The sequence below is a fragment of the Schistocerca cancellata genome, chromosome 6 (genome assembly GCF_023864275.1).
Source record: "Schistocerca cancellata isolate TAMUIC-IGC-003103 chromosome 6, iqSchCanc2.1, whole genome shotgun sequence".
Classification (NCBI taxonomy): Eukaryota; Metazoa; Arthropoda; class Insecta; order Orthoptera; family Acrididae; genus Schistocerca; species Schistocerca cancellata.
Genome location: NC_064631.1, coordinates 467,586,960 through 467,599,854, shown reverse-complemented (window position 1 = coordinate 467,599,854; position 12,895 = coordinate 467,586,960).

Here is a 12,895-nt window from a genome sequence, read left to right as displayed (position 1 = left end):
TAGCTTTTGTGCTGCTAGTATCCATGGCTACGTTACCATCGGGAACGTCGGCAGAAGCAACTACCGCCCTGTCGAAACACATGTCTGGGGCGACGTCACCGCGAATTGCGGCGGCGTACATCACGGGTAGCGTGGCCATCTGACTAGGCGGGTCTCTCTCCCCAGTCGGCAGTTGCGTCACACGCCGTTGATAATGGCGCCATAGTCTCTCAGTTTGTTGTTAATCTCCTCGGGCGTTATTTCAGAGGGGAGCTCAAAGACTCGAACCGTTCTTATTCCCATTCCGGCACGCGAAACCGTGACCTGCCCTATGTGTCCGTCTGAATATTTGAATTTTTCCACCCCACCACATGCTTCTACAATTTGGTCGCACTTGTCAGAGCTGGATAACTTAAGGAACACAGTCGGACTGACAATCTACAGGTGAATTCCAATCAATTCATCCACTCTGATCTGAAAAGTTTCTTCGATAAATGCCTCAACTTCGTAAGATTTTGGTCGGGCGTAGTTCCGATCGAAAATCAACTTCAAAGTATCGCGTCCCATTGTCTGTTCCATTATGTCATTCTACAAGTGTGATCGTGGACTATGACTAACGCAGAAACCGCGCACTCACCACACAGCGCCGGCCGCTCGCAGCGACGATGTAAACACCGCAAACAGCCGCTCCGCGCGTCCGCACAGCACGGCCGCCGGCGGCGGAATATCCACCAAATCCTCTCCTCAGAGGCTCATTTTTCTATCATAACACCGTTGTGCCACACTGGGTGAGAATACTGACACACAGGCTCCCTGTATCAATTTGCAGCATGTTCAGTAAATTCATTTACTTGGTTGACCGAAAGAAAGAAACAAAGCCAAACAGATAATTGCAGCATCCAAGATGAAATCTTGGGAAGACTTTGGAAACAGGTTGGAGACTACGGGTCAAGCTGCTGGAAAACCATTCTGGAGTGTAATTAGCAGTCTTCGAAAGGGAGGTAAGAAGGAAATGACAAGTATTTTGGACAGGTCAGGAAAACTGCTGGTGAATCCTGTGGATGCCTTGGGCAGATGGAGGGAATATTTTGAAGAGTTGCTCACTGTAGGTGAAAATGCGATCAGTAATGTTTCAGATTTCGAGGTAGAATGGGATAGGAATGATGATGGAAATAGGATCACATTTGAGGAAGTGGAAAAAATGGTCAATAGATTGGAGTGCAATAAAGCGGCTGGGGTGGATGAAATTAAGTCGGAACTCATCAAATACAGTGGAATGTCAGGTCTTAAATGGCTACACAGGATAATTGAAATGGCCTGGGAGTTGGGACAGGTTCCATCAGACTGGACAAAAGCAGTAATCACACCAATCTTTAAACATGGAAACAGAAAAGATTGTAGCAACTATAGAGGTATCTCTTTAATCAGCGTTGTGGGTAAAATCTTCTCAGGTATTATTGAAAGGAAAGTGCGAGTATTAGTTGAGGACCAATTGGATGAAAATCAGTGTGGGTTTAGGACTCTTAGAGGTTGTCAGGACCAGATCTTTAGCTTACGGCAAATAATGGAGAAGTGTTATGAATGGAACAGGGAATTGTATCTATGCTTTATAGATCTAGAAAAGGCATATGACCAGGTTCCTAGGAGGAAGTTATTGTCTGTTCTACAAGATTATGGAATAGAAGGCAAACTTTTGCAAGCAATTAAAGGTCTTTACATGGATAGTCAGGCAGCAGTTAGAGTTGACGGTAAATTGAATTCATGCTTCAGAGTAGTTTCAGGGGTAAGACAAGGCTGCAACCTGTCTCCACTGTTGTTCATATTATTTATGGATCATATGTTGAAAACAATAGACTGGCTGGGTGAGATTAAGATATGTGAACACAAAATAAGCAGTCTTGCATATGCGGATGACTTAGTTGTGATGGCAGATTCGATTGAAAGTTTGCAAAGTAATATTTCAGAGCTAGATCAGAAATGTAAGGACTATGGTATGAAGATTAGCATCTCCAAAACGAAAGTAATGTCAGTGGGAAAGAAATATAAACGGATTGAGTGCCAAATAGGAGGAAAAAAGTTAGAACAGGTTGACGGTTTCAAGTACTTAGGATGCATATTCTCACAGGATGGCAACATGGTGAAAGAACTGGAAGCCAGGTGCAGCAAAGCTAATGCAGTGAGCGCTCAGCTACGATCTACTCTCTTCTGCAAGAAGGAAGTCAGTACCAAAACTAAGTTATCTGTGCATCGTTCAATCTTTCGACCAACTTTGTTGTATGGGAGCGAAAGCTGGGTGGATTCAGGTTACCTTATCAACAAGGTTGAGGTTCCGGATATGAAAGTAGCTAGGATGATTGCAGGTACTAGTAGATGGGAACAATGGCAGGAGGGTGTACACAATGAGGAAATCAAAGAAAAACTGGGAATGAACTCTATAGATGTAGCAGTCAGGGCGAATAGGCTTAGATGGTGGGGTCGTGTTAAACGCATGGGAGAAGCAAGGTTACCCAAGAAACTCATGGATTTAGCAGTAGAGGGTAGGAGGAGTCGGAGCAGACCGAGGAGAAGGTACCTGGATTCGGTTAAGAATGATTTTGAAGTAATAGGTTTAACATCAGAAGAGGCACCAATGTTCGCACTGAATAGGGGATCATGGAGGAATTTTATAAGGGTGGCTATGCTCCAGACTGAACGCTGAAAGGCATAATCAGTCTTAAATGATGATGATGATGATGATGATGATGATGATGGTTGACCGAATCACCATGAACTAGATGCCTCGGCTTCCCAGCGCATACATTCAAATTTATTTTGTAATCAATGAAATAAAATCACGTAACTGCCACCTACACAGAACTGGCAACAGTGTAGGATGCAGAAATTTAAATATGAAGTGTTCGTTTCCACTTGAGCTACTCTATTGCACTATCTGTTTGTTGAAAACGTCGTGCAGTGCAAAAGGAAAGGTATAACTGTTTGTCTCTCATAAGTATTAACCTGGCCATATGCATTATCCCACAGCGATGTGGAAATGCAGAACTTCTGGAGGAATTGTTGTTGACTTCTAGCCCTATTGTAGCTACGTGTCAGCTAGTAGCGTAATGCTAAGTATCGCGCGCGATGGATAAGATGTCTCGAGTTCGAGTACATTCACTGCTATATTTTTTAAAACGCAATTCAGCTGTCTGCTAAAGATATCAATCTAATGAAACTTGTAACATAATTCCCTTCACTTCTCAACCCAAAATAGTCGTACGTGGAAGAAGGGCTAACTTTTGCGACATTTTGTTCATTTCAGGTTTAACAGAAATCCAGACAGTAGATGCATCGCGAAACTTTTGTATTATGTATGGGGAGAGCGCATCGTGCAAAATACGTCGGAAAAGCATTTTCTACATTAGCTGTCGTCTGGTAGTGGCATTTTATTCTTCTTCAAACCCTGTTTGAGAGCTTTAACTCAGAACAAGATTTCTACATGCATGTAATCAATAAACAACATGTGCATTTTCAGACTGTTATAGATAACTTCAGAGAATTCGCATATATCGTTGATGATTAATTTACCTCTCGTGTTTACTGTTGTTTTAACAGCATTATAGGAAACTATACGAAAACTGTGAACTGTATTATAAAAAATGAAATAAAACTACCCACAATAACCTTACGACGAATGTCTGTTTTAATAAAACTGATTATCTGTACACAAGCGTGCCTCTATCGTCACGAATTGGTAAAATTCTACTCACTTAGATTTTGATTGGGTCTGTGTTTGATTGCTATGCTGTGTCATACTCTAGATGTATGCAAATGTGGCATTTCATAAGTAAAGTTATGTATTCCTAGAAACCCAAAATTTGCTTACCAGCAGGGAAAAGAGGCGTTACCTGTTGTGGAGCATTGTAAGTTTTTCACCATGAGTCGAAATCATTTTCTTGGGATTTCTTTAGCGATGTTTGATCTGACTGCTTGAAGCTTTATCACAGAAGGGATAAAAACGCAGCACTCAGAGAGACTGGAACTGAGATCCATAATAGACGCTTTTCACAGGTCAACACGTTACCACAGAGCTGACGGAGAAGTATATGCATTAGTTTCCTCTTACGAGACCAATAGTGTCTAGAACTCGTAAACCGCTATTTTAAGGTCGAGACTACTTGCGATTTCCACGTGCAACGACTTTCCTGGGGTGAAAACCGTAAATTTACAATATTTTGTTGCATCTCAAGCGAAAATAACTCAGATTATTCAATGGAAATGACAGGTAAAATCAAGTGTAATTTGAGGCTTAATTCCGTGCACACCAGGAAGTAACTCGTCGATCGCAGAGTTGCCAAACATACATTGCCTTGTTGCCAAATCTCACTTACAGTACCAGCCAGAAGAAGACGAACCGATGTGATCTTACAGCAGGCTGGGAAGTGACCATAGCTGGTGTCTCCAAGTCGCGGCTGCTACGGCCTGGATTATGTAATGCGTATGATTCACATTTCTGTGACTTGGTTTAGGGACTGGAGCGTAGTTACTAATAATACTCAGAACTGACTGCAAACCAAGCATCATAAATCAGTAACTCTCATATTGTTTTTATATTTCTAGCGTAAGTGTACTCAAAACTAAGAAACTCATTCACAGACGTTTTCGTACCTCGCCGATAGTCGACCACAACAAACAAATAATTAAAAAAGGAATGTGTGTGTGTGTGTATGTGTTTGTGTGTGTGTGTGTGTGTGTGTGTGTGTGTGTGTTGTGTGTGTGGGACAGAGAGAGAGAGAGAGAGAGAGAGACAGACAGACAGACAGAGTAAAAAATTGTAAAGAAATTGAATCATGGTATGTAAAGAAATAATTCATTAAAATGACTCATTTCATATCATCACGAAATATCGTATTCATGATCTATGAAACAAGAATTAATCTAATGTCATCTAATCTAATCATATCATATTGATGACTAGCCATGAAGAGTCATGAATTACCGAAGTTTTTGCCAATACCTGTAACTAAATCTAAACTTCAAAATAAAAGAGGACAAATTTGTAATAAACCGAGACTTCTGTCAAGACCCTTTCGTCCCTGTTAATTAACCACGAAAGATGTCTGATATACCTCTATTCTGAAGTAACAAAGTGTGCATGCATTTAAAGAATAAGTGCATGATGTGAAGTTCTGTGACAGAGATACGAACCCAACATGGTTCGCTCCCTGTCTGCGGAATCCTTTTCATGTTAATATCAAACATCAGTAATTACTCGTAGATTACATTAAAACTAAAGTAATTGATGAAGACGTTACTTGATAACAGAAACGCGCTTCCTTTCTTCATTTACTTGCGCCTAGAAATGGCTATCGAGTACTGCCAAACCAAAAGGCAAGAGATCTTGCTGCCTTTCGATATACGTCGTCGTCAGTTCTTCCATATGATTTGGTCGACATGACCTGTTTCAAGTTGTGTATGACAGACGATGTTTTAGAAAATCAGTTGTTTTCCTTTGCAATAAACAGAAAGATTTTCATTCTAAGCGATCAAGTACAAAATTTTCGCTATATTAGTTCAAATTTAATATTCTCTTCTATAATGTAGGAAAGCATTTCACAGTTGCAAAACTCGCATCCGACTCATTGACCTTACACTTAGTCGCTGACCATAAATTATAGCTCAGAGTGACAACAGATGAAGTTACCTAATGTAGCGAAGACTGTTTGCTAGTGCTCTTTCTCATCGGAAAATACGCAATTCACTCATTGGGCTCCATAAGTACAGTGTAACAGTAATTTCTGTGTGTATGCAATGCATACGGATTAGAATTTAGTGGTGCTCTCTCTTCCACTTCTGTATACAATATGCCTGACCTAAACGGGCCCTTTATCATTACAGGCCCTGGGCAGTGCAGCATCATACTGACAACAGTAATGTGCTTATACTGACAACCTAATTGTTCGTTTTACCTGATTTTGTAATCATTTAAATAAAACAATCCGACCTTCCAGTGGGAGACATTTCGTCCCTCTTTTCCTTCTGTGAAATTTGTCAGTAAGCTTTTTGTCTTCCAGCCAGCGAAATGCGGCAGAGTACGGCCGGTAAACGATTCACAAACCACGATTTAGTGCCGTTAAGACGATTTCTTTAAACATTGTCGTAGCTGAAGGAATTTAATTTCGTCTTATTTCGTCTCAAGCAGCAATGTTCACAGACATCTCAAATAGGATAAAGCTCATTATCCAGGTACGAAGGTTGTAAAAGAAACTTCCCACAGTTTGTGTCAGGTTGATCTTTTCGTCTGATAGCACTGCGTAAGTATTTTGTCTATGAGGTATCACAAGTAGTATTCCTGTAGCTGTGGGAATCATGGGTTGAAAATGACTTTAACACCAATGGGTACTGAAGTGTCGGCAGAAGTGCCAACACTGTTTTGTTTGAGGAGACCGAAATGCACGCTATAAGCTCACGCAGGCTGGCGTGAGGTCTGAAACAGGATACGTAATGAATGCTATAAAGAAAAGTACGTAGCTTCTGGAATACTTAACTTTAATCCACATTTGTAGAACATCGCTCTTGATGATACATTAATAGAATTTCAATATCTATACTGGTAAGGGCGCCTTGCTAGGTCGTAGCCAATGTAGCTGTAGGCTATGCTAACTATCGTCTCGGCAAATGAGAGCGTAATTCTTAGTGAACCATGGCTAGCAACGTCGGCTGTACAACTGGGGCGAGTGCTAGTACGTCTCTCTAGAGCTGCCGTGTGGCGGCGCTCGGTCTGCAATTACTGACAGTGGCGACACGCGGGTCCGTCGTATACTAGCGGACCGCGGCCGATTTAAAAGCTACCACCTAGCAAGTGTGGTGTCTGGCGGTGACACCACAGGTACAGTACTGCTAAATATTCAAAATGATTATAAACCTAAGTCTGAGCTCATCCGCAAACTGAGGCGAATTTATAATATTGAAGCTAGACTGTGTATCCTTGTCTTCCTTGAGTGGGCATTGGAAAACGTTTAACACCAGTATACAATACGATGAATACTTCGAACGCTATAGTTAACGTTGCTCTCATAAACTACTTTTGTTTATTATATCTTCTGCGTCTTCAGCGTGTAATATGTGTTGTAGATACAGTCTTAGAGCAAAAAATTGACCGCCGAGTCGTTCATGTAAGGTGGGCAATACAGTCGTGCTCCTCTCAGAATCCTATGTCCGGCAATATGCTCGATCTGGCAGCATTGTAGACTGCGGCACTTCCCAGAGGAAGTCTTGACTTCAGTCTTAGTACTTTATTCTTGACTACGACCGTAGTCTTGAGGTAAAACGCGAGACTAGCTAATACGACGTCTGGTAACTAAAAGCACACGCCGACAAAGTTTTTATCGCCCCTTTCCTCTCGGTGCTGAAGCTATGAGTGTAATTCAAGCTAATCTACAATAGATTTCGCTTTATGTCACACTGATAATAACAGTTTGGTCCAACAATGTTTTAGTGAAAGATTTCTTTGCCGACCATCTGCCTCTGAACACTGCATGCTTTGGGAACCGTTTACTGCCTACCGGCGGGGGCTGAGGCACTGCATTGTCTCGCCTTCTTCCGACAACGTCTGCTTCACTCCGCACTCTCGACTATGTAAAATGCTGTAATGTTGTTGAGTGGTGACCCATAAAATCTGTCTGCGATTTGTGTTTCTATCTTGATAGCAAAGGAGGCACAATACCGTTTTTATTTGATGATTATTTTATTAGACTACAATGCAATACATCAATGTGGCACAGAATTAATTTCATTGTTTCTGATCCAGTGCACTACAATTAAAGCGTCACATTCTGTTCTTTTTCCTTTCACGGAAAGTTCCTCAAATAATTTATTATTGTCATGGATTCATATGTGTTAGTCAAGGCACAGAGAGCAAATGCAAAGTAATGTGTTTGGTTTCTTTCTTTGATTCTCTATAGTAAATGGATGCAGAAGATTGTGTCAATACCTATCAGAACCTGCTCTATAGCTACTCAACAAATTGCTTCTTTTGAGGTTTATACATTAATTAATGGAGAAGTTAACGCTGTTCACAAGAGATATTTAAAATATTCAATTGGATTTAAGGCGACAAAATTGCCCATATTTGAAGCTACCCAGAGAAAAAGTAAGTTGCTAGAGCCACTGTTAGCAAATGTCTGCAGGGAGATCCTAATTGCTACTGTGGAAGTTTAGCATTGAGGCCCTATAGTAATCAAGAGGTTCATTTCCTTCATACTTATCACCCTGGCGTGTGAGTCTTAAGTGAAGAACAATATTGAAATTCGTATCGCTGATGGTCGATTCGAATTTCTCCAGAGACGCTGGTATTGCGAAGCAGCTTGGCAGTCAGAAAGCCAATATCTATGACCATTAACACTACTTATTGAGTCGAGCTACCAAGATGATTTGATGTGTAAAGGTTTTCTTCCGATTTCGATACAGAAATTTTCTGGAAATTCGCAGCTCCATAAAATATATCAGAAAAAAAAGCTTGTATACGTTGGCCCCTACCACGGGTAGAACTGACGACTGATTGAGCCGTTCTGACCCGAGACACGGGCGGTACCGCCGGGCTACAGACACACTGCTGCGTGTACGCCACTCTCATCACGGTATTTGTCACTCAGCCTCATAACGCATCGTGAAAGATAATAAAAGTTGTTACTTACTTGAAGAATAGCATTTATTTTGGCAAAAAATTGAATTTTCTGTCTCAGTGTCTAAGTTTACAAGAGGATTATATAGCACGAGTCATTCAAATGGAAAGGGAATATCAAGTGAATTTAGCGAGTCAGTTCAGTACCATACACGGAAGTGATTGCACTGTCATAGTGTTGCCTAATGTTTGTGACGATGTTGCCAATTCTCAGCTGTGCCAGGAACAGCTCTGTAGCGGTATGCGAGGTGAATCCTGTGCTCGTGTCATAGGAGGATATGGAGAGGAGGCGCGGGGTTTGGTTAATATGAAGCGTTTTCTCCTACCAATTGTGTCAAACATTCAGGTGTATAATCTTCCATCACAATTACAGTTTCCTACAAAATACATACGAATAAAACACTTACCTTGTTACTTTGTGACAAAAAATTATTTCAGTACATTAAAAAGTCTTTGGAAATCACTTATGCCCACCTGTCACAAAAGTAAGATAACAAATACTTTGCACCTCGAAATCAATTGCACCTATGTGCAGTCTTGTGACGTTCAAATAAATCGTCTTAACGGCACTAAATCGTGGTTTGTGAATCGTTTACCGGCCGTACTCTGTCGCATTTCACTGGTTGGAAGGCAAAAAGCTTAGTGACAAATTTCACAGAAGGAAAAGTGGGACAAAATGTCTCCCACTGGAAGGTCGGATTGTTTTATTTAAATGATTACAAAATCAGGTAAAACGAACAGTCAGGTTGTCAGTATAAGCACATTACTGTTGTCAGTATGATGTTGCATTGCCCAGGGCCTGTAATGATAAAGGGCCCGTTTAGGTCAGGCATATTGTATACAGAAGTGGAAGAGAGAGCACCACTAAATTCTAATCCGTATGCATTGCATGCACATAGAAATTTCTGTTACAGTGTACTTATGGAGCCCAATGAGTGAACTGCGTATTTTCCGGTGAGAAAGAGCACTGGCAAACTGTCTTCGCTACATTAGGTTACTTCATCTGGTGTCACTCTGAGCTAGAATTTATGGTCAGCGACTAAGTGTAAGGTCAATGAGTCGGATGCGAGTTTTGCAACTGTGAAATGCTTTCCTACATTATAGAAGCGAATATTAAATTTGAACTAATATTGCGAAAATTTTGTCCTTGGATAGCTTAGAACGAAAATCTTTCTGTTTATTGCAAAGGAAAACAATTGATTTTATAAAACATTGTCTGTCATACACAACTTGAAATAGGTCATGTCGACCAAATCATATGGAAGAACTGACAGCGACGTATATCGAAAGACAGCAAGATCTGTTGCCTTTTGGTTTGGCAGTACTCGATAGGCATTTCTAGGCGCAGGTAAATGAAGAAAGGCAGCGCGTTTTTGTTATCAAGTAACGTCTTCATCAATTGCTTTAGTTTTAATGTAATCTACAAGTAATTACTGATGTTTGATATTAACATGAAAAGGATTCCGTAGACAGGGAAAGAACCTGTGCTTGGGAAACTACTTCTATAGTGACCAAAAGGCATCAAAGGAACAGGGCTCTTAATTTACTTGTACTTGATTGAACTAGAGACGTTGAAAAATTTGGTGCTGGACTGTGATTCGAATTCGTATCTTCTCCTTCGAGGATCTGAATCTCTCGGAACAGTATAGTTCAATCATATCGTTCCTTTTCTCAAGACTGCAATCTTCTCTAGCTCTCCACCAAAGGTAAGTATGTGGGTCCGAAACCTGATCCAGTACAAAAATATTCATAATTTCATTTCAAGCCATATCACGTGCACACCGGCCTGGTAGTGAAAATTAACGTACATTATTAATGTCTGTTGATGTGTTGCCAACAATCGCAATAGGTGTCGTTATTTCCGGACAAACACGCACACATCTTACTATTGGTGAATAAGCAACTGATACTTAAGTTATATTCTTGGATGCACGGTAAGTGTGCAGTTAGACTGTCGCTTACTTTAGATTCAAACACCTAGCAGCTGGTAAGAAAAACCGATACGTAACATTTGATTTTACTTAGTTAACAATCCGATTACGTGTTGGGTTCGTATCTCCGTCACAGAACATCACATCATGCACACTTTGTTACTTCAGAATAGAGGTATATCAGACATCTTTCGTGGTTAGTTAACAGGGACGATAGGGTCTTGATAGAAGTTAACCCCGGTCTATTACAAAAACTGTCGTCTTTTATTTTCAAGATTAGATTTGGTTAGTGGCATTAGCAAAAATTTCGGTAATTCATGACTCTTCATGGCTACTCATCAATATGATATGATTAGATTAGATGACATTAGATTAATTCTTGTTTCATAGATCATGAATACGATATTTCGTAATGATGTGGAATGTGTCATTTTAATGAATGATTTCTTTACATACCATGATTCAATTTCTTTACAATTTTTTACTCTATCTGTCTGTCTCTCTCTCTCTATCTCTCTCTCTCTCTCTCTCTCTCTCTCTGTCACACACACACACACACACACACACACACACACACACACACATACACACACACACAGATTGCTTTTTTTATTATTTGTTTGTTGTGGTCGACTATCGGCGAGGCACGAAAACGTCTGTGAATGAGTTTCTTAGTTTTGAGTACACTTACGCTAGAAATATAAAAACATGAGAGTTACTGATTTATGATGCTTAGTTTGCAGTCAGTTCTGAGTATTATTAGTAACTACACTCCAGTCCCTAAACCTAGACACAGAAATGCGAATCAGACGCTTTACGTACTCCAGGCCGTGGCAGCCGCGACTTGGAGACACCAGCTATGGTCACTTCCCAGCCCGCTGTAAGATCACATCGGTTCGTCTTCTTCCGGCTGGTACTGTAAGTGATATTTGGCAACAAGGCAATGTATGTTTGGCAACTCTGCGATCGACGAGTTACTTCCTGGTGTGCACGGAATTAAGCCTCAAAGTTCACTTGATTTTACCTGTCATTTCCATTGAATAATCTGAGTTATTATCGCTTGAGATGCAACAAAATATTGTAAATTTACGGTTTTCACCCCAGGAAAGTCGTTGCACGTGGAAATCGCAACTAATCTCGTCCTTCAAATAGTGGTTTACGAGTTCTGGAGACTATTAGTATCGTAAGAGGAAGGTAAGACACATACTTCTCCGCCAGCTCTGTGGTAATGTGCTGACCAGTGAAAAAGCGTCTCTTATGGATCTCAGTTCCAGCCTCACTGAGTGCATCGTTTTTATGCCTTCTGTGATAAAGCTACAAGCAGTCAGATCAAATATCGCTATAGAAATCTCAAGAAAATGCTTTCAATTCATGGTGCAAATCTTACAATGCTCCACAACAGGAAACGCCTCTTTCCCCTGTTGGTAAGCAAATTTTGGGTTTCTAGGAATACATAACTTTATTTATGAAATGCCACATTTGCATACATCTAGGGTATGACACAGCATAGCAATTAAACACAGACCCAATCAAAATCTAACTGAGTAGTATTTTACCACTTCGTGTCGATAGAGGCACGCTCGTGTACAAATAATCAGTTTTATTAAAACAGACGTTCGTCGTAAGATTATTGTGGGTAGTTTTATTACATTTCTTATAATACAGTTAACAATTTTCGTAAAGGTTTCCTTTAGTGTTGTTAAAACAATAGTAAACATGAGAGATAAATTAATCATCAACAATATATGCGAATTCTCTGATGTTATCTATAGCAGTCTGAAAATGCACATGTTGTTTATTGATTACATGCATGTAGAAAACTTGTTCTGAGTTAAAGCTCTCAAACAAGGTTTGCAGAAGAATAAAATGCCACTACCAGACGACAGCTAATGTAGAAAATGCTTTTCCGACGTATTTTGCACGATGCGCTCTCCCCATACATAATACAAAAGTTTCGCGATGCATCTACTGTCTGGCTTTCTGTTAAACCTGAAATGAACAAAATGTCGCAAAAGTTAGCCCTTCTTCCACGTACGACTATTTTGGGTTGAGAAGTGAAGAGAATTATGTTACAAGTTCCATTACATTGATAACTTTAGCAGACAGCTGAATTGCGTTTTAGAAAATATAGCAGTGAATGTACTCGAACTCGAGACATCTTATCCACCGCGCGCGATACTTAGCATTACGCTACTAGCTGACACGTAGCTGCAACAGGTCTAGAAGTCAACAACTATTCCTCCAGAAGTTCTGATTTCCACAGCGCTGTGGGATAATGCACATGGCCAGGTCAATACTTATGAGAGACAAACAGTTATACCTTTTC